This window comes from Lissotriton helveticus, chromosome 5_1, assembly GCF_964261635.1.
Source record: "Lissotriton helveticus chromosome 5_1, aLisHel1.1, whole genome shotgun sequence".
In the NCBI taxonomy this organism is placed as follows: Eukaryota; Metazoa; Chordata; class Amphibia; order Caudata; family Salamandridae; genus Lissotriton; species Lissotriton helveticus.
Genome location: NC_136065.1, coordinates 1,901,478,864 through 1,901,498,095, shown reverse-complemented (window position 1 = coordinate 1,901,498,095; position 19,232 = coordinate 1,901,478,864). Strand labels below are relative to the sequence as shown.

General features: G+C 44.2%; 1 protein-coding gene across 6 annotated transcripts in view; it reads right to left on the bottom strand.

Annotated features, from left to right (window-relative positions):
* ZNF385C (zinc finger protein 385C) overlaps positions 1 to 19,232 on the bottom strand; it is a 1,559,117-nt gene that overhangs the window by 1,304,230 nt on the left and 235,655 nt on the right. The window contains exon 3 of one of the 6 annotated variants that reach the window (XM_078645422.1): positions 7,866 to 8,000. The exons of the other annotated variants lie outside the window; for them this stretch is intronic. The gene's annotated coding sequence lies outside the window, so the exon portion shown is untranslated. The remainder of the gene's footprint in view (positions 1 to 7,865; positions 8,001 to 19,232) is intronic. 6 annotated transcript variants of the gene reach the window in all.

The following is a 19,232-nucleotide window of genomic DNA, read 5'->3' as shown; positions in this document are numbered from 1 at the left end:
ATGTTGTATATTTTTATAATAATTCTTTGTAGCAGTGCCATTTACTCTTGTGTACTTTAGTAATTTGATTGTATTTAGCTATGGAGTTTGCCTTGTAAAATCCCTTTTTAGCTGACAAATAGACAAAAACCTAAACACCCCCCCCCTAGCTTTCTCTCAGCGATCCCAGTCTGCTACAACTATAACAGGGACCTCCAACTTTTTATGACTGAATATTCCCCTCCCTGACATACATGACAGGGGAACCTCCCTTTCTTTGAGGTTTAATAAGAACTCAAACAGTGCCTCAGCAATACCCATACTAAAGGTCATGAAAGCCTCTCTTCTCCTGGTGCTACACTAAGGGCAACACGCCTTTCCAGAGGCCTGTGCCCCAAGCGTTGATCACGCTCAATGCACGACCTATAATCAAGTATTTCAACTCCCCAGATTCATATAGAGGACCAGACTACGGTTGGAACTTGGCCTTCAAAGACAATCCCTCACCTGACACCCTGAAATTTTATATAAGGGTCCTAAAAGCACTGGCAAACACACTTAAAACATGCCTAAAAGAGACATTTCAGAGCCCTGTGAATCAATGGCACTGACAAGTCCAAAAAGCTATAGCCTCTTTACAAATTGAAGGCATTTCGAAAAACTTGGACGTTATCCCTTACAAAACTTGAAAAAGGGTCATCAACAGGCAGCTGAAATTAACCTCACATCTGCTGGATACCAATTCCTTAAAGTCTTCAACTATCTTATCCCCCTGAATGATTCCAACCTATGGGGAAGTCACAACCATACCTCCCAGAAGGTATAAAAAGACAGATCTGCAGAGACATCTTATTTATTCATTTGCTGGGCCTACCAGTGGCCGACTTCAACCAGTTGACCCCATCGGGAAAGGAGGGGGCCTTCAGAGTGTGCAATTATAAGAAAGAGTCATGGCTCCACCTGCTGTGCTGTTTTCCCATGCTCGACGCCCCCCAGATCTTTCCCTTAACCAATTTATCTAAAGAAGGAAATCCACTCATGAATGGAGGAATTCTCATGGTGCTTCTCCCACACTGACATAAGAACCCTATTGAGGTGTGGCAAATATGTCAAGAAACTTGAAGACCTAATTCGACCCCGCCCTGCATCTCTCCACCCTGCTACCTTTGCCCAAAAACTGATAACGAACTATTTCATGATGGGATCCAGAAGTAAGAAATGGAGCAGCAAGAGCCTCTCCGGTAAAGCATAACACACTAAAAGGAAAGCAGCTCCCCTTGCTAACCCTTTCATCACTCTAAATGCCCAACATGCATCACGCACAGGCCTAGTCCAACACATTTTTATTCCCCCGGCACCCTTTTGGGGCCATCAACGTCCGCAATTTGCACTTTATTTGTTTTACTCACTGTCTAAAGAAGATCGGGCAGTCGCTGGATTTTTAGACACTAACACAGACCGTATACATGGCTTCCTCATTCACTGTATAACCTTATCCTTGCTATGGCTAAAATTCGTGCTTCTGTATCTTCTTCATAACTTTTCAATTGTAAACTAGTTATAGTTTTAACTAACTAAACACATTTTGAAATACGTTACTTTACTTCCTCAATTGTCTTAAGCGCTTAAAACCTTAAGGGGCTATCTGGCTACTCGGATATTTTAAAGTTGTACCACAAATAAAAGAATAACAATACTTGAACTTCATTTCTCAACAGGAGGTTGTTTCAGAAGCGATGTTTTCAGCTGCCACAAGCACACTCACAACAACAAAAAACTGCATCAATTTGCCTTGCCGTTTCTGTAGTTTTTTGTGAGCACCTACGTTAAACTATAGAAACCCACGTCTCTTTTGTCCTGTCAGCTAGGCCCAAAACACTGCCAGCGACGGAAGCCACCAGGGACAGCTACTGTCCCGATGAGGAACCGGCAGATACCAAAATAAATCGCTCCATCAGCTTCCATCAAACATTCCTGCAGGTTTTCTTTGCCGATAACAGAGCTGAAAAAAGATGGTTTTCAGATTCAGGTTTGTGGGGGCCAATGAGCCGGCGCGACGCTCACCAGCGAGGGGCAGAATGAACAGCGGCGCGTGCTCGCCATCTTCATTTTCACGTTAATGACTTCCCAGCTGCCTCCCCATTTCTGCTGATAATGGAACTTCGCTATCTATTCGGTTTCGGGCTCTGCCTGCCTTGTTCAAGCTGGAGAAAATCAATTCGCTCTCTCACCATAGTCGGCTTTTTGTTTTCTTTTAAGAAGAGATGAACGGAAATAAACGCTGCCAAGCCTGACGGACAGAAACATATATTTATCCAATCTGGAGACTGATTACTTCTGGATTCGTGATCAGTGCAACTTAAAGCAGTAAGCTAGAGTGCTTTTACGCAGACTTCCTCTGCTTATGTGCGATGTGCGGAGGATAACCGAGACCGTGGCTTTGGCGCTGTGTACTCTTTATGTGATCATCACCCTATCCTCCTGCATACCAGGGGGCAGTCAGTTCTCTTCTATTGCTGAAGGAGACAACCCACTGGCATGGTTAGTTGCTTCTCGCTCGGGCACAACAGTTCTCTTGTGAGCACACTTGATTTTTTTCGTTCGTGCCTTGGGCCTGAACAGGTCAGTTGAATAGCAGCTAAATGCCTGCCCAACCCTTTTTATATCTTTGCAGGCATAAAAGCACAAAGACAATTAATCTTACCTGTACGATGCTTCTAAACTGTTTACAACTAATTGCACTTTATTTTTAATATGATGCTGTTGCTAAATGCATGCCCAACTAAACTTTGTAACCCTTTTCAAAGTTGCGCAGGCTTGGAAGCTTAACCATAATTAACTACATTTGTACTATGTTGTTAAAATTCCTCACATCTAATTGCACTTTATTATAATGTGATGTTGCTTCTACATGCCTGTCTAATTGTTTTTATACATTAATTTTATTGGTTTGTTTATTTACAAATTGCTATTATGGTAGTGCTGTTGTGTATTATGCCTTTTTATATATTGTATATAGTTGTCATTTTTCTTATCAAATTTATGTGTTCTATCTAGTCTTAGGCACTGCGGATCTAAATAACATTTTAAATATGAACCTATATGAGAATTTTTAATAGGAGTTGTATTTCTGTTGGTGGTGATTGAATTGTGCTTTTATGGATCTTTGTATCCGAATAAAGATTATTGAACTTGAACTTGAACTTGAATAGCAGTGGTTTTTAATCTCTTGCTGGATGGTTCAGGCTAAAAGTCTTAAGTGCACAGAACAAGCAATTGATATACATTTGAAAATGGGTGGCCAAGAGGATTGACAGTGAGCTATAACTTTCAGCTTCAGTCAATGGTGCTTCTGTTACTTTCTTACCTCGAGGAATAAGGTTCTACTGAGTGACATTGTGCTAAATCACTTGACACCCGGCCTGAGTGGTTTAGCTTCTGTTGATTGGCAGTGGGTGGCTGGTTGCCTCTAGCTTGCATTTTTTAATTTTATGGCAATTAGCTAATCTCTTCCAGACAGGATCTGTGGCTCAGCAAAATGGCAATGAGTTAAACTCCTGCCTCTGGGAACGTATGTTTCAATTAAAAGCACTGTATTTATTTCATATATCTACAACAGAAAGGTTCAGTGGCCTGGCATGGAGTTACTCTTGCTTCTATGACTAGATGGTTTAGCCAAATGTAACCACGTTAATCTCCTATCTCTAAGCCTAGAAAGCCAAGCAGAATGTAGTCCTGTGAGTTTTAGAGTATCTGTATAAATAGATCCGACATTTCGTTTCTTTTTGGATGACATAGAGTAGACTCGAACAACACTGCTCTTGTCTCTTCCCTCGAACACTGAGGTGTCTGCAGACTGACCAAATATGAGAAATTTATTTTAATTTAAAAGTTGCCAAATCAGTGGATAGCTATAAGGTATTAAAGCTCACTGGAAACTGGATGGCTCACTAGATTAGCATAAAGTGACTCCAAGGATTCCAGGATTATAGGGTGGTTGCTTTGCAAATGGTTAAAGCCCCATTCCGCTTTAGAGAAATATACCAATGTCTCTTCTATTGCATGCAATAAGTGAAACTGGCCTAGGGCTGATATACAGCTTTACTTGGCTAGTTATGCGAGCAAGAAAACTTCTTTATGACCCATCTGTTTCTGCCTTGCATGGAGGATTTACATAGATGGGCCATGTACTGAACCAGCAAACACTAAATTATCCTCACACGATGTATAATTCTGCATCTTTTTGCTAGATAATTAGGTCATAACTGCTTTCAGTGCTATCAATCTTACACCTTTCATATACCTTAGTATTCACAATTAAATGAAGAATAAATTCACAGCAAAAAAAACGACTGTGATCACGCTTTTCTGTTTAGAGGTGTGCTTGACCTAGAATGCCAGGAGTGTAAGGTTTTCCAAATATTTACCACATTCTACTACCTCTGATGAGAAGAAAATAAACGTGCTTCATAATAAAGTGTAGATGCCATTTCTAGTGAAATGGTAGCTACATTTGTCCTTTACAAGAGGAAACTTCCTAGTGCTTCTTCTCTTAGTGTATGTCTACGATACATTTACCAACTCATAAAGTTCTCGCAACAGCCCAACAACAGCAAAAGTAAAACTTCACATTTTCCCTGATTACTAGGGAGGATATGGACAGCCAAACCCCAAAAGTGTCCTTGTTTTCTCAGAGTAGCTTGGATAAGCCGTCATAGCGTAGCCTAGAGGAGTGGCAGAAAAGTTGAACAGTATCGCACAATTATATATCGAGGTTTATTAAGGCTTCCTACTTGAAAAGAAAGAACACTTCAATAAACACCTTATAATTGTAGTACTGTAAAAATGTAAACAAATTGTGGTAGTCTACAGTGTCAAACTTTAACTATGAAATAGACTGTAAGAAAAATTACGTTAAAGTTATGGTCCGTTTTCATGGCTCAAAAACATGTTTGGGATCCAATCCTCAAATAAAACAATAGACAAATGTTCTTCTATGAGAGTTCAGCACAGTGGATAGCTCCAGAGTTTTTTTTAACAAGTGTCATCAAAAACCCAATGTTCTGTTGTTTTCTGAAATGAGTACACGTTGAAAAGTCACATTTTACTTGGTTAAAGGTCTAAGTATGCCGACCGTTACTGGTGACAGTCAAAATATTTTGGTTACCAGGTGAACAAGGACCCTCAGTCTTAACAGTTGGGGTCAGGGAACCACACAGGCTACCAGGGTTCATATTTTATCAGTTGTGGCTGAACATATACAATGCTGCCAGGGTACTAGGGCAGTGGGCTAAAACTTCATTAGGGGTAGGTGGCCCCTAAAGTAGAAACCACAATAGGTCACTGACATCTAGCTGCCATAGACAGTTAATGTTAGAGGCTTCCTACTCATAGTATTGTGTAGAAACAGTCAAGTAGGTTCTAAGCACGCAATGTCAACAATTGTGCTTACCTGGAGAGTCTCTGTAGTCTAGTTGATGTAAGCGTGTATCAGCGCTTAAGAGTAGCTCCCATCACAAAGAACCTTATAATCCTAGACAGGCTTGGACAAAGTAAGAAAGCAGAACTTGTGGACTCATCCAACAAGGCCTCTTCACGTGGCACCATAAACAGCTGATTCCTGGGTCATTGCATAGCCTGGCAGCATCACAGGACCCTCGCCGTGCAGCTCAGGAACCCTATTCTGGCAACCAGACACAAATCTAGTGGGTAGCTTGCTATCAAGTCGTGCCATATGAAAGCCTGGATATGCCAGTAAATTATGCCAAGTTGTACACATTTCCATTTGCACGTATCATCCCTCCAACAATGTTGTTTCTAGGGACTAGGCAACTCTAATGGGCACCACACACGTTTCAATACCTAGAGAGCACATGTATCATAATCGCAATGATTTGCTGGAAGGTAACCGTGCAAGAGTGATTTGCGCCCTGCAGTCACAAGTGGTATTCTGGACCAGACTACCCTTCGCAACTCCAGGTCGCATAGCAGTGGTAAAAATGGTAATGCTACTATACCTCTAATATTACTTTGTTAATTTACTATTACTCATACCTACATGCTACGTTGGTGACTTGATGTCTTACTGTTCGGATTGGTTTGGTGCAGGGTAAGATGTAGAGTTAGCCCGGCTAGACTCAGACTTCCGACTGATCAAGGAGGTATGGGATCTCTGGTTTTTAAGTGATACTACTATGCAGCACAACTCCAATGGCTGGCCTACTGGCTGGCGGGCAACAACCAGGGAGAACCCCATTCAAGGGTGAGCCACTTAGAAGGCGTGACCTGCATAGATTACTATTCCCCACCCCCTGCTACTGAAGACCACAGCCATAATAATGAAACACAGTATACGTTACACTAACACAGTGGTAGTATGCCCACACAGTTCCGCTATTGGGATTCCACATCACAGGCAGGTCTCTAATACTTGAAGAACTAGAACTGTGGACAGAGGAAGGGATCACTACTTTGGGACACCTATATGATGGAGGCACTATCCAACCTTTCCAAACATAAGTGGCCATGAAAGGACTACCAAGAGGCACATTTTTTATTATACGCGAGATTGATACACACTTCACCAGCAGTGGCCAGGCGACCAGGGGAAACCTGCCACTCATGCACAGACTCAGACCCTATACATAGTGGGACATAGACACAGGCCCACTGCATGGCACTACAGGGCTATGCTGGAACACCATAAGGTATCTCTGCAACCGCTCAGGGTCTGGTAGGAGGAATGCTTGGGACGACCATACCACAAAATAGAATGGTGGAGAGCACTAGAATACCCAAAGTGTCTCCCGCAATGCATGTTTAAAAATCATCCACTGTAATAAATTACACTGGGCTTACCTCACCCCCTCCAGATTGCATCGAATATACACAACAATGGCCGCCACTTACCCTAGATGTCATTATGTTCCAGCAGATTTTTCTCACATGCTATGGAATGGTCCACTACTCTGCCCCTTCTGGGAGGGGATCCTCGACACTAGCAGAGGTGACAGCGCACCCATGATTCATACGAATTGAAGACTGCCTTGTAGGCATCTACCCCCGCCCAAAAAATACCAAGGTGTCCACCAGATTTGTAGACTTGGCACTGTTACTTGCCAAATGAGCTATAACAATGAAGTGAAAGGCTCGTAGACACCCCCACACTTCAAGGTTGAAAGCAGGCAGTGATCACTTGGGCGGAGGCATACAGCACCCAGCTGCAAAAGAAAGGAATTCGGAGTTTACCCATAGCAACACACTGGGATGCTACGTACAATAATTTAAGGACTATGAGACAGAGACATGATCAGAGTCCCAGACCCCCGCAGCAGCCTCTTAATGGGCATCACCTCCGATGGCTACTGCATCCTATGCCCCTGGAGAAGGGGGTAGACCACCTCTCCACGTAACATACCCACCAAACCCTAAAACGTCCAATTAACACATGACCTCAGCGATGCCACCACAGTACTCGAGAGAGGTCTACTGGCCCAAAGAGTCTGACTTAATCCAGCCCCTACTGCATAAGCAAAAACGTAACTGGCAAAGGCCCTAACACACAACCTACACCCAAATACAATGCCCTATACACATCCGAAGTAGCAGAACATGGACACTCTCGGAGGAGGGCGGTGAGCGGGTAGAGAGAGTAAGGGTTAGGATTCTCAAGGAGTTCCACAACAGAGAATAATGTACAATACTCCTGCTGTTTTGTAATATAAAGTAAAGTCAAAGAAGTGTTTATGTACAGCATAACCCGAATGTGTAAAAACCCGAAAAAATGGTTTGGAAAAAAACATAGGATTTTCCAGGGGACGATAGGCAGAGGAATGGGGCCTGCTTTAAGTACAAGGTAGCTTATGCATGCGGAATAGTGTACTCACGTGACTGAGCCACTGGGCTTGGTGGGTCTGCTGATCAGTAAATTTGTTGTTATTTGTCAGTCAGTTCTAAAGACCAAACCTGATCAATTTCTGTAATCCAAGGGCGATCTTCGAAGGCTCAGGTCAAAAAGATATCTGTAATACAAGGGATTGTTCTTTGAGTCTACATGTTAAATTGAGATATAGTTCTCCTGTGCAGATCTTGAGCCTCCACTAAGACCCTGAGAGAATTCTCTACTGTCTAAAGCTTACATCTGTCTGATTATTAATACTAGAAAAATACTCTGTTTTACAAAATGTGTCTATGATATCTGTGTGAATCGAAAGTAATCAATACTAAACTTGCCTCCACCCAAGAAGTGAGAACTCCTAACTGGTTTTACGCATCCATTACAGTAGTTTACACATCGTGACTGACTGAATATCTGTCTCTTAATGTATGCAAAAATCTGCAATGTAGGAGGAATTGGACCTTTATCTCTGTTCAATGCTGCTGTAACAGCTGCTGATAGAATATTGGGAGGAGAAGGAGACATACGAGGACCTTCCAACAGAAACAAATTAAGACCGCAGACCTTGAGTGAACGAGGATTGGTCAATTGGAGAGCAGAGGTGTGGAGACACTGCAGTGGAAGCACAGATGAGCTTACTGTGAGCAGAAGAGTTTGCTGCAGGGGGCAATTTTTCTGGCAACCTTAGAAGTGCTATTAAACATCAGCACTGTGAGTGGGGCATACAAGCCCCAAGGTTACAACCAGTACAAAGGGAAAGGGTCCCAGAATAGTGTGAGTGCGCAATAGAATTAGCCGAGGATAAAGATAAAGAACACATATAATCAACTTGAATGTACATTGTTATTTAATCACAAAGTACAGACGCACAAAATTTTGTGCACACAGCATATTTTCACATAGTAACAAATGGTAGTGCCCAAAGGGTTGGGGGAAGGGAGGTGAGAGTGGTAGGAAGTAGTGCAGGGTAAGGTACGTGATACAATACAGGTCAAGCGTCCTTAGTCAAAAACCTTCTTAAAACCTGGCTTCAGCCAAGAAGCATATACAGTAAATGATCATAAATTCAGAGTAACCATGCTTCTAAAAATAGCAGTAGAATTCAAGCTCGGGATAGAGGCTGGCAAATGGATCAGTTGTCAATATTTCGACCCCACGACAGGGTAGGGACAAGTGGGCCCTTACAGGAGGGTCTTCCTCAAGACAGGGGAAGTGGTTTGGGCAGGTTTCCTGAGCGAAAAAATAAATAAAAGGAGGAATCAAAGAGAGACTGGTCCCCTAGGGATCAATGATTCATAAGCTAATGGTGGTGAAAAGGAAGGATAGGTAAATTAAAAAAATACTGAATACCGTGGGTCTCGTAGTCTCACACGGGGCTATTGGCAGTAGTCACAATCAGGCAAATTGATCTACAACAAATATTGGTACACAGTATCAACAACAATGAGCGTGCCCGAAGTCGGGTGCTCAATGGGCTGTTAATGGTTCAAAAGGGAATAGTAAGAATCTACTCACAGAGGAAGTGTTGTACAATTAAACATCCTCATGGGAAAGGCTTAAGCACAGGAGCCGCCAAGGTGCGGTCAGCTTCCCGCGGTACTAGAGAATAACACAAGTAAAAGACCCAATATAAAAGTTACACCCCAAACTGGAAGAGTTGGGTGTGTGCAGAAAGAAAACATCGGGACGTAGTTGGGCGGGGGAGAAATACCTACGTACTATCTTTCATCCGACATCACCGAGGGCCGTGTCATCAGGAAGGCGGAGGAAGTGCGACTGGTAATCGCTGCTTATCAGCCAAACCTGACGGCCTGAGGCGTGCGTGCACTTAATGCTCAGGCTGGATGTGTCCAAAAAAGTGAAAAAAGACTGAAAAACGTCTCGGTACGAGTTATGTAAACACGGAGGGTATCGTGAATTCAAGGTTTTGTCAAAAATGTATCGGGATGGGAGTCAAATACAGATAGAGTGCACACATATGCATGTGCAGGCTCAAAGCGCGTGCCTATCACACAGGACGGCATAAGTGCATGGTTCTAATTACACCAAGAGGCAATAGATCAAGTTGTTTTCACGAAGCCACTCGTCACAAGCAAATATCTGAGCAAGTCAATTTGCGGGGAAGACAAATTATGACCTAACTAATAGTCAATTGGGCAAACTGTAGGCCTGGTATAACGTGGCCGGTGCATGCGTGCCTAACTAAAGGTGTACACCCATAATGCCTAACTCAAGGTATACACGCATCAGGCCATGGGGAGTAAAGTTGTGGTCCTAGTGGCCCGAATAGCCCATGCCTGCCTGTCACACATAACGGCATAGGCGCAGGTGTACTATTGGAGCAACAGGCAATAACAAAAAATGTAATTATCTTGGATAAAGTAGACATGTCACATGGTCAAGACAGGGAAGTATGTAATGATACACTGAACACATATTTAGAACAAATTTAAAACAGATTATACTCCGGCCCTACAGCACGTACCTACCTCGCAGGATGGTATAAGCGCATTAGGGCCAAAGAAGGTTTTTAAATCAGTGTATGATCACAAGAGCAGCAATCAAGTAAAACAGTTGTGTGGAAACATGTAAATCCCAAGGAAGTGAGAAAGATTAAGGCTTATCAGATAGTTGGGTTACAGCAGGAGCAACACAATAGAGAGACCCCCACCCGCTCCATAGGAGGAAGGAACATTTATGTGGTGTAGGGATCTACAGGCATATGGTTGCTAATTGAGCATAGCTGCTATCCATCTCACTTAGTCCATTGGTTATAGAGTCAAAGAGAGCCATCCATTTGGATTCCTGAATGTCTAGTATCAGTCCAATATTGCCTCCCCTTGGTCCCAAGGTGGCTTTTTCCAGTACAATCCATTTGAAGCTGTCTGGGGCATGGCCGGCTCGTTTGAAATGCTCGACTAAGGGTGCACCAGCTACTTCGCAACGAATACGGCTGCAGTGTTGCAACACCCTCGCTTTGATCTTTTGTTGGGTCTGCCCTACGGAGATCAAGTCACAGGGGCAGACAATGCCGTAAATGACATTGTTCGTGTTGCAATTAGTGTGAGCTGTAAGGACAATCTTGCGTTGTTTATGATTCAATTCCTTAGTTTGGATTGTTTTCGAACAGGCCTTACAATGCCCACATCTGTGGTGGCCGATGACGGGAGGTATGTTCCAGATGGACAGGACCGTGGTAGGTATGGGGGGGTCCAGAAAGGAGCGGACAACATGGTCCTTGATGGTCTTGGCCTTTTTAAATGAGTGCATGGGTAGGGCTTCCTGCAAGAGGTCATCACATATGACGTTCAAGAGCTTGTTAACAATTCTTTTCATGGCGTTGCTTTTGGTGGAGAATTTTGTGACACAAATCAACCTCTGTTCCTGGATGTTTGACCTGTCTCGAGGTTGGAGTAACAATTCACGTGGACTGAACCCGGCCTGTTTCCTCGCCTTCTTGATCAATCTTTTCGGGTACCCACGTTCAATGAGGTGGTCAGTCAGATCCTCTGATTCACTCATGTAGTGTTGTTTCAAAGAGCAGTTCCTCCGGATGCGAAGGAACTGCCCATAAGGCAGATTCTCCCGTAGACCTCTAGGCTGGTGACTGTTGTACTGAAGAAGTGAGTTACGTTCTGCCGGTTTCCGGTACAAAGTTGTCCGTAGTATGTCACCGTCGGCATAGATGGTTAAATCAAGGAGATCGATCTTACTTGCATCCGAATGCAGTGTAAATTGGATATCAGGGGACCTCTGGTTAAGCCAAGTATAGAAAGACGTCAACTGAGGTTTGTCGCTTGTCCATATTAACAAGATATCGTCTATGTAGCTGTAGCGATCACGTTAAAGAGGGGGCTACAGCCATACCATTCTCGTAGATTCCGCTGTTTCCCTGGTCGACACGATACAAGGGTAATCATCTGGAAAACTACAGCTACCAGCATGCCAAGGGGCAAGACTCATGAGGCTCAGGGCGGAACTTACTAAAGCACCTCCTTCACGATGAAAAGGTGCTTGTCAATCAATCTTGTTTTCTATGGCAATGGCGGATGGTGTTCCCCGCCGGATTTCAGCTTGAAGATTGCAGCCGTTGCTGTCCTGGACGCTTTACTGGATTCCGTGTTTTTTTGGAGTTGTATCAGGTACTTTAGCGGAAGGAGTGCGGGCTCGCCTCCTCCGCGTCCGCCTCGTGTCCTTTTGTATTTTTAGAAAGAAAAGCCGCGGTGCAGTTTAAACGCGCTGCTTCGCGTTTACATTGCATTCGGCGGGTGAGAAAGATTACTGCCACTGCACGCGTCTGATTCCTAAGACTCGTTCAGTGCGTTATCTTTCCAGCAGCATTCAAGGGAAGGGGCCTTACCTTCAGTCATTCTGCCGATGATCTTTGGCCGCTTTTTCCTATTTACTTCAGTCACCTTGTATTGAACTCTGAGGCTCAGTTTATTTCTGCAAAACCTTTTCAGTGTCTTCCCCGCAAATTGACTTGCTCAGATATTTGCTCGTGACGATTGGTTTCGTGAAAACATCTTGATCTATTGCCTCTTGGTGTAATTAGACCCATGCGCTTATGTCGTCCTGCGTGATAGGCATGCGCTTTGAGTCTGCACATGCATATATGTGCACTATATCTATATTTGACCTCCGCCCGATACATTTTTGACAAAACCTTGAATTCACAATACCCTCCGTGTTTACATAACTTGTACCAAGACGTTTTTAAGTCTTTTTTCACTTTTTTCCACGCATCCAGCGTGAGCATTACGTGCACGTGTGCCGTAGGCCGTCAGGTTTGGCTCATAAGCAGCAATTACCAGTCGCACTTCCTTCGCCTTCCTGACAAGGCCCTCGGTGATGTCGGATGAAAGATAATACGCAGGTATTTCTCCCGCCCCCAACTACGTCCCGATGTTTGCTTTCTGCACACACCCAACTCTTCCAGTTTGGGGTGTAACTTTTATATTGGGTCTTTTACTTGTGTTTTTCTCTAGAACCGCAGGAAGCTGACCGCACCCTGGCGGCTCCTGTGCTTAAGCCTTTCCCATGAGGATGTTTAATTGTACTACGCTTCCTCTGTGAGTAGATTCATACTATTCCCCTTCGAGCCATTAACGGCCCATTGCACACCCGACTTCGGGCACGCTCATTGTTGTTGATATTGTGTACCAATATTTTTTCAGATCAAATTGCCTGATTGTGACTACTGCCAATAGCCCCATGTGAGACTACAACACCCACGGTATTTAGTATTTTTTAATTCACCTATCCTTCCTTTTCACCACCATTAGCTTATGAACCATTGATCCCTAGGGGACCAGTCTCTCTTAGATTCATCCTTTTATTTATTTTTTCGTTTTAGGAAGCCTGCCCACACCACTTCCCCTGTCCTGAGGAAGACCCTCCTGTAAGGGCCCACTTGTCCCTACCCTGTCGTGGGGTCGAAACATCGACAACTGATCCATTTGCCAGCCTCTATCCCGAACTTGAATTTTACTGCTATTTTTAGAAGCATGGTTACCCTGAATTTATGATCGTTTTCTGTATATGCGTCTGGCTCTTGGCTGAAGCCAGGTTTTAAAAACGTTTTTGACTAAGGGCGCTGGACCTGTATTGTATCATGTGCCTTACCCTGCACTACTTCCTACCACTCTCACCTCCCTTCCCCCAACCCTTTGAGCATTACCATTGGTTACTATGTGAACATATGCTGTGTGCACAATATTTTGTGTGTCGGTACTTTGTGATTAAATAACAATGTACATTCAAGTTGATTATATGTGTTCTTTATCTTTATACTAAGCTAATTCTATTGCACACTCACACTGTTCTGGGACCCTTTCCCTTTGTACCGATATTTACTCAGGTCCCAGTGACTCTTTTTGGGCTTACCCTTTCTTTGTAATGCCAAGGTTACAACCAGCCAGTGCACGGGACAGAAAATGTCTGCAGCACACTTAGGAACCAGTGGAGGGACAGTACTGGAATGCTAAGACCTCTTCAAGGCCTGCTCATAGAGACTACAATCCCCAGTACTACAATTTAGGAGCCATGCCCTAGATATTTAACCTCCATGGCCAACACAGACCTGCACATTCTAAATCCACGATAGCAAACGACCCTTTGAAAGACGAACTATCCAACATCATCACTACAGTCTAAAGTAGCAGTAAGAACACCATCTTTGTGGAGTGTCCAAATTTCCAGGGTGTGCATCTACCAAGACTATTAAGTATATAGTTTTCTACATTTTGGTAATCGCTGACATCACACAGCTGGTCATGCTGGACCCCGACTGCTTCTCCATGACCAAACTCAGTTGCCACTGGCTTCAACACAGACCAGCCCAATCTGGATTCCAACTGCTTTAACCAAATACACACATATCCAACCCACATGGTTCAGCCAAAGCAGAGATGAGGACCAGTTTCTTTAAGCACTTCTAGGCATACAGCCTGACGTCCTGAGAAGCTACATCTGTACCTTCAATCGTGCAAAGCCGATAACAGCAGTTGCCCACGCCCTACTCAATCCTTGTTCCAAAATAGTCCGATCTTCTGCACCATGATATGGCCAAGAACAAGTTAACAATTACAAGTCATCAGATGTGAGAAGAAGTGGCTGCAAACCAAGATGCAAAAAGACCTAACAATCATTAAGTAGGAGTGTGTACTGATGCATAGTTGACAACCATAGCATTTTAGCTCAAGATGGATAAACAATGGGAAACAGCGTTTATAACGCTGTCAATACCACGTGGGTAGGTTACAAAGCGGACGTTACATCGTCCACGTTGTTACCACGCATGGCATCACATCACAAGTCGTTTCTACGACTTGCACTAGATGGCGTGCAACACAAAGGAATGTGTTGGATTTTAAGTCCAACACATCCCTACTGTTGTGCTAACTGGAGTAGGAATAGTAATTTATACTATTCCTAAGTCCAGCGCGCTATCTAGTGCAAGTCGTAGAACGATGTAATGTTCGCTTTGTAACCTTCTGCGTGGTAATGTATGTCGTAGTAACGTCATACATTCATAAACAATTGAGGGGCCAAAAAGGAGCCAGTGCAGAAGTAGGGATGTTCTCATAGCTGTTCAGCTCTTCAAGGGTACATTCAGCAGTCGCTTAGAATTTGCCGACATGCAACACCATGTACGCTTCAATCACAGGATGGGACTACTGCAGTAGGGTATGTGAGGTAGCATGGTGCACAACAGCAGCTAGTGTATTTCAGTGCAGCCACTCATGGTTTGACAACCAAAAATGTTAACTAACAATTTTCTCACCCACAAATAAATACCCAGGCTTCATTCCAGTCCACTATTTCCCTCATATTAAAAAGGAAAAGTCCATCCAAAAGTAGCCAGGCCGGGTTCCCTCAGAATAGTAACACAAGCAACCTCAGAAAGGTGTCTGCCTATTTGGGGCTTGTCCTCAATGCTGATTTGCATTGGGCTGGTCTCTAACCTGGGAGGCACATCTTTGTTTTATGTTGCAGTAGCCACTCAGAGTAGGAACAAAATTCGATAGAAGTCCTGACCATCTTAGGCGGCACATCTAGTTTCAGGGAATGGGGCAAGTGAAACAAAGCGTCAATCTTTTTACAAAGAGACTAGTTACACGACTTCAATAGGCAAGCTACCCTCACCACAGATCTACAATGGTGACCCCTGACTACCATTCAAACTTTCTGCAGCCTTTAACGCCTTCATCACTGGGCCTTACTTGACTACCTTCCACTTTGAAAGGGGTTTGTGGCCAATGTTGTGAAATAGTTGAAGTCGTACTTGGAGAAAAATGCACACGTGCTTCCGTGGACTTCCTCCAAATTCCTGTTTCCTCTGGCATCCTCTTGACAATGATTTGGAATTGAGATATGGAGTCCCCCTTAGTCCAGCTAGTCAAGAACTTCACAATCCACAAATATGCCAAGTCAAGTTACACCATTCTGAAAAAAGTAAAAGTGGACCTACCGACCTATTTCCACTATCCCAAACCTGGTGAAACTCCTTGAAAAAAGTGTTCACATTCAACTCTGTAACCACATCGATCATTTCCATCTATTAGACCAATTTCAATCTGGTTTCCGTGCAGGACACAGCACAGAATCTGCTATGACACATATTGTGGATGATGCACTAAAAATGCTGGATCAAAACCAAGCTTGCCTATTAATCCTCCTTGATCTATCCTCAGCATTTGACATGGTTAAGCACACAAGCCTCATAGGCCTTTTGGAACATCGTATGAGCCTAACAGGACCAGTCCTTAACTGGTTCTCCTCCTATTTCCTAAACAGATCTCAAAGAATCGAACTTAATCACTCTCTATCTCAGACCATGCCGATCTTACTAAAAGTCCCCCAGGTATCATCTCTCTCACCCACCCTCTTCAACTCATTCATGGAACCCCTAACAGAAATTCTAAACTCATCCAACATCCACTACTGCATGTATACTGGCCATACCCAACTATACCTAAAAGTCTCCTCCCCCGGAGACATTAATTCCCTCAACACAACACTAATGGAAACTCAAAACTGGCTAGCCACGAATCACCTCAAACTAAATACTCAAAAAAATGAGCTCTTTCTAATCGCCCCACCCTGCCAGACAATGGTCATTGAAAAATGGCTGAAACAGCTTACAGCCCTCAACTGCACTCCACAAATCATTGACTCTGCAAAATCTCTGGGTATTGCTCTAGACAAGAACCTCAACATGCAGAAGCACATCAGTACCTCCACCAAAGCAGCAAATCTTCAAATTAGTATTTTAAGAAAAGTAAAACCTTTCTTCCCCCCAACAACTTCAAGCATGCAGTACAAGCCCTGGTGGCACGTTGGATTATGGTAGTACAACACTATTCGGACTACCCAGGTCCAAACTTGCTCCTCTAAGGGCCGTGCTCAATTCTGCCGCTATCCTCATCACTGGCTCAAAAAGAAACAACCATGTCACCCCGGGTCTCAAATCCCTTAACTGGCTCCCTTACGAAGCAAGAATCCAACAAAAAATTGCCTGCATGACTCATAAAGCCCTCCATCGCAATACCCCCAAGCTATCTCGCTCAGAAGCTCACGTTCTCTGGCGGTTCCAGAACATCTAGAAGCTCCAACACATTTCTTCTGAAACCTCAAAGATTCCACAAGAAGAAAACCTACAACCATGTCTTCTCTGGGATTGCCCCAAGAATCTGTAACTCACTACCTCCCGAAATCAGAACAAATCCCTCAATCACATCATTCAAGAAAAAAGTAGAGCAACTCCTTATGAACAAACTTCCTCCCTATATCCCATGACTCTAGTCTCCTCAGGCTCTCACATGATTACGTAACTCTGACTACTTTTATTTTTGCGCTTTCCCATGCGATGATAATGGCAGCGGCCAAAAATAAATGTACGGGGCTCATGATGAGAGACTTGGCTACTGCCTAATGAAAATCTAAATTTTGACCAAGCAGCATTAGAAAAAACCCTCAGGGGTTTGACAGCACAATATAATCTACACACTCTCCTACAGTGAGACATCAAATTATATCTGCTAATCTCACCCTAACTACCTTCTTCACAATCAAAGCACAGGAGACATTAGTTAAACTAATGTAGAGGCTTTATGAACACCTTGAAAATGGGACAAGGTACCAGATGCAAGGTCATGCTAGTGACAATTACAGGCACCCACAGTAGGAGTACACAACAAATTGCTGAACTACCCTCTTGATATGGCTGAGACTTTTTAAAACTACTACTTTTCCAAACTAATACTAGAGTTCAGACAGCCCTGGTACTTTACAAGCAGAGGTAGACATTCAGAGAAATTGCCAGGTGTTCAACCACCTGGGAACTGGCCTGACGTTCCAGCCATGTCCAGAGACATAGAGCCTCATGGCACACAGTTCACCCCCACCCCCATGTTTGTTGCCGTACCACATGGCAGTTGTGTTGTCTGTGAACATCAGCACTAACCTTCTCTTGATCAAAGGAAGAAAGGCTTTTAGTGCCAGTCGGATTGCCGTGAGCTCCAACAAGTCGATGTGGAATTGGGACTCCATCAGAGATGAGTTCTCTGATCTCCAACTCTCCCAGGTTGCTACCCCAGCCCAGTAGAGACTCATCTGTCACTACAGTCAGCTCTGGATGGGGAAGAGTTGATGCAATCTCGGTTTGTCAGCTACCACTGCAGGTCTTTTGCAGGTCCCTCTAATATATGGACCAGGTCAGAGAGATTCCCCTGAAGCTGCATCCGCTGGAACATCAGATCCCACTGCATAGCATGCATATGCCAATGGGCAATGTGTCACCAACAGGATGCTGGAGTCCATGAGCCAAGCAGTCTTCGAGTCAGTTTCACCAAAATCCAGGAAATGAGGCTGAAACATTGGAATCATAACCTGAATATCCTGAACACGCTTTTTGGGAGGATAGACCTGAAACTGCACTGCGTCCAGAACAGCTCTGATTAAAGGAAGCATCTGAGAGGCAGTCAGGTGTGACTCTGCATGCTAATAGTAAACCCCAGCGAGTGCAGGGGGTCTGTCATATTCTGGAGGTGGGAGAAAATTGCCTGGGATAAGCCTGCCTTTAAAAGTCAGTTGTTGAGGTAGGGAAAAACTGGAATGTCCGACATCCGCAGGTGTACTGCAACCACCACCAACACCGTGATGGGCCACCATGAAATGCAGGTAACGCCTCCAGTCAGGCAGGATGGGGAAGTGGAAACAGGTCCTGCAAGCCCAGTGTCACCATCTAGTCTCCTGGTTCAAAGGCAGACATGACCTAAGCTAACATGAGTATTTTGAATTTTTCTTTCTTCGGGAAGAGGTTGAGAAAGCGCAGGTTTGGAATAGGATGAGGGCTTCCGTCTTTTTGGGTACCAAAAATTGGTATGAATATCAATCACAACCTAGTTCTGATGCCGGCACCCTCTCTATTGTTTCTTTGGCCAGAAGGACCTACACTTCATGATGGAGGAGGGAAACATGGACCTCCATCAGCCGGTCATAAGAAGGTGGCATGGGTGGTAGGGTTTCCAGAAACCAAATAGAGTAAGCTTTCTGGATAATCTGGAGTACCCGTTGGTCCGATGTTATAGGGTTCCACTTGTGCAGGGGAAGGTGGATCCTGCCTCTCACTGGATTCCTGGGGTGCGTAGGCAGACTGTGTCGACCTCTGGCTAGTGGACCCACTTTGTCTGTGGGAACCACGTCCAAGCCACGAAAAGGCAGGGAAGCCTGTTGGCTTTGGTGGCTGTGGGGAAAGGACACGGCTGGTAGCCCCTTCCGTAGCCATGGAAGAAACGAAAGCCAGACTGGGGATGGTGAGGGGCCAAGGAAAGGCACAAGGACCTGGCCATAG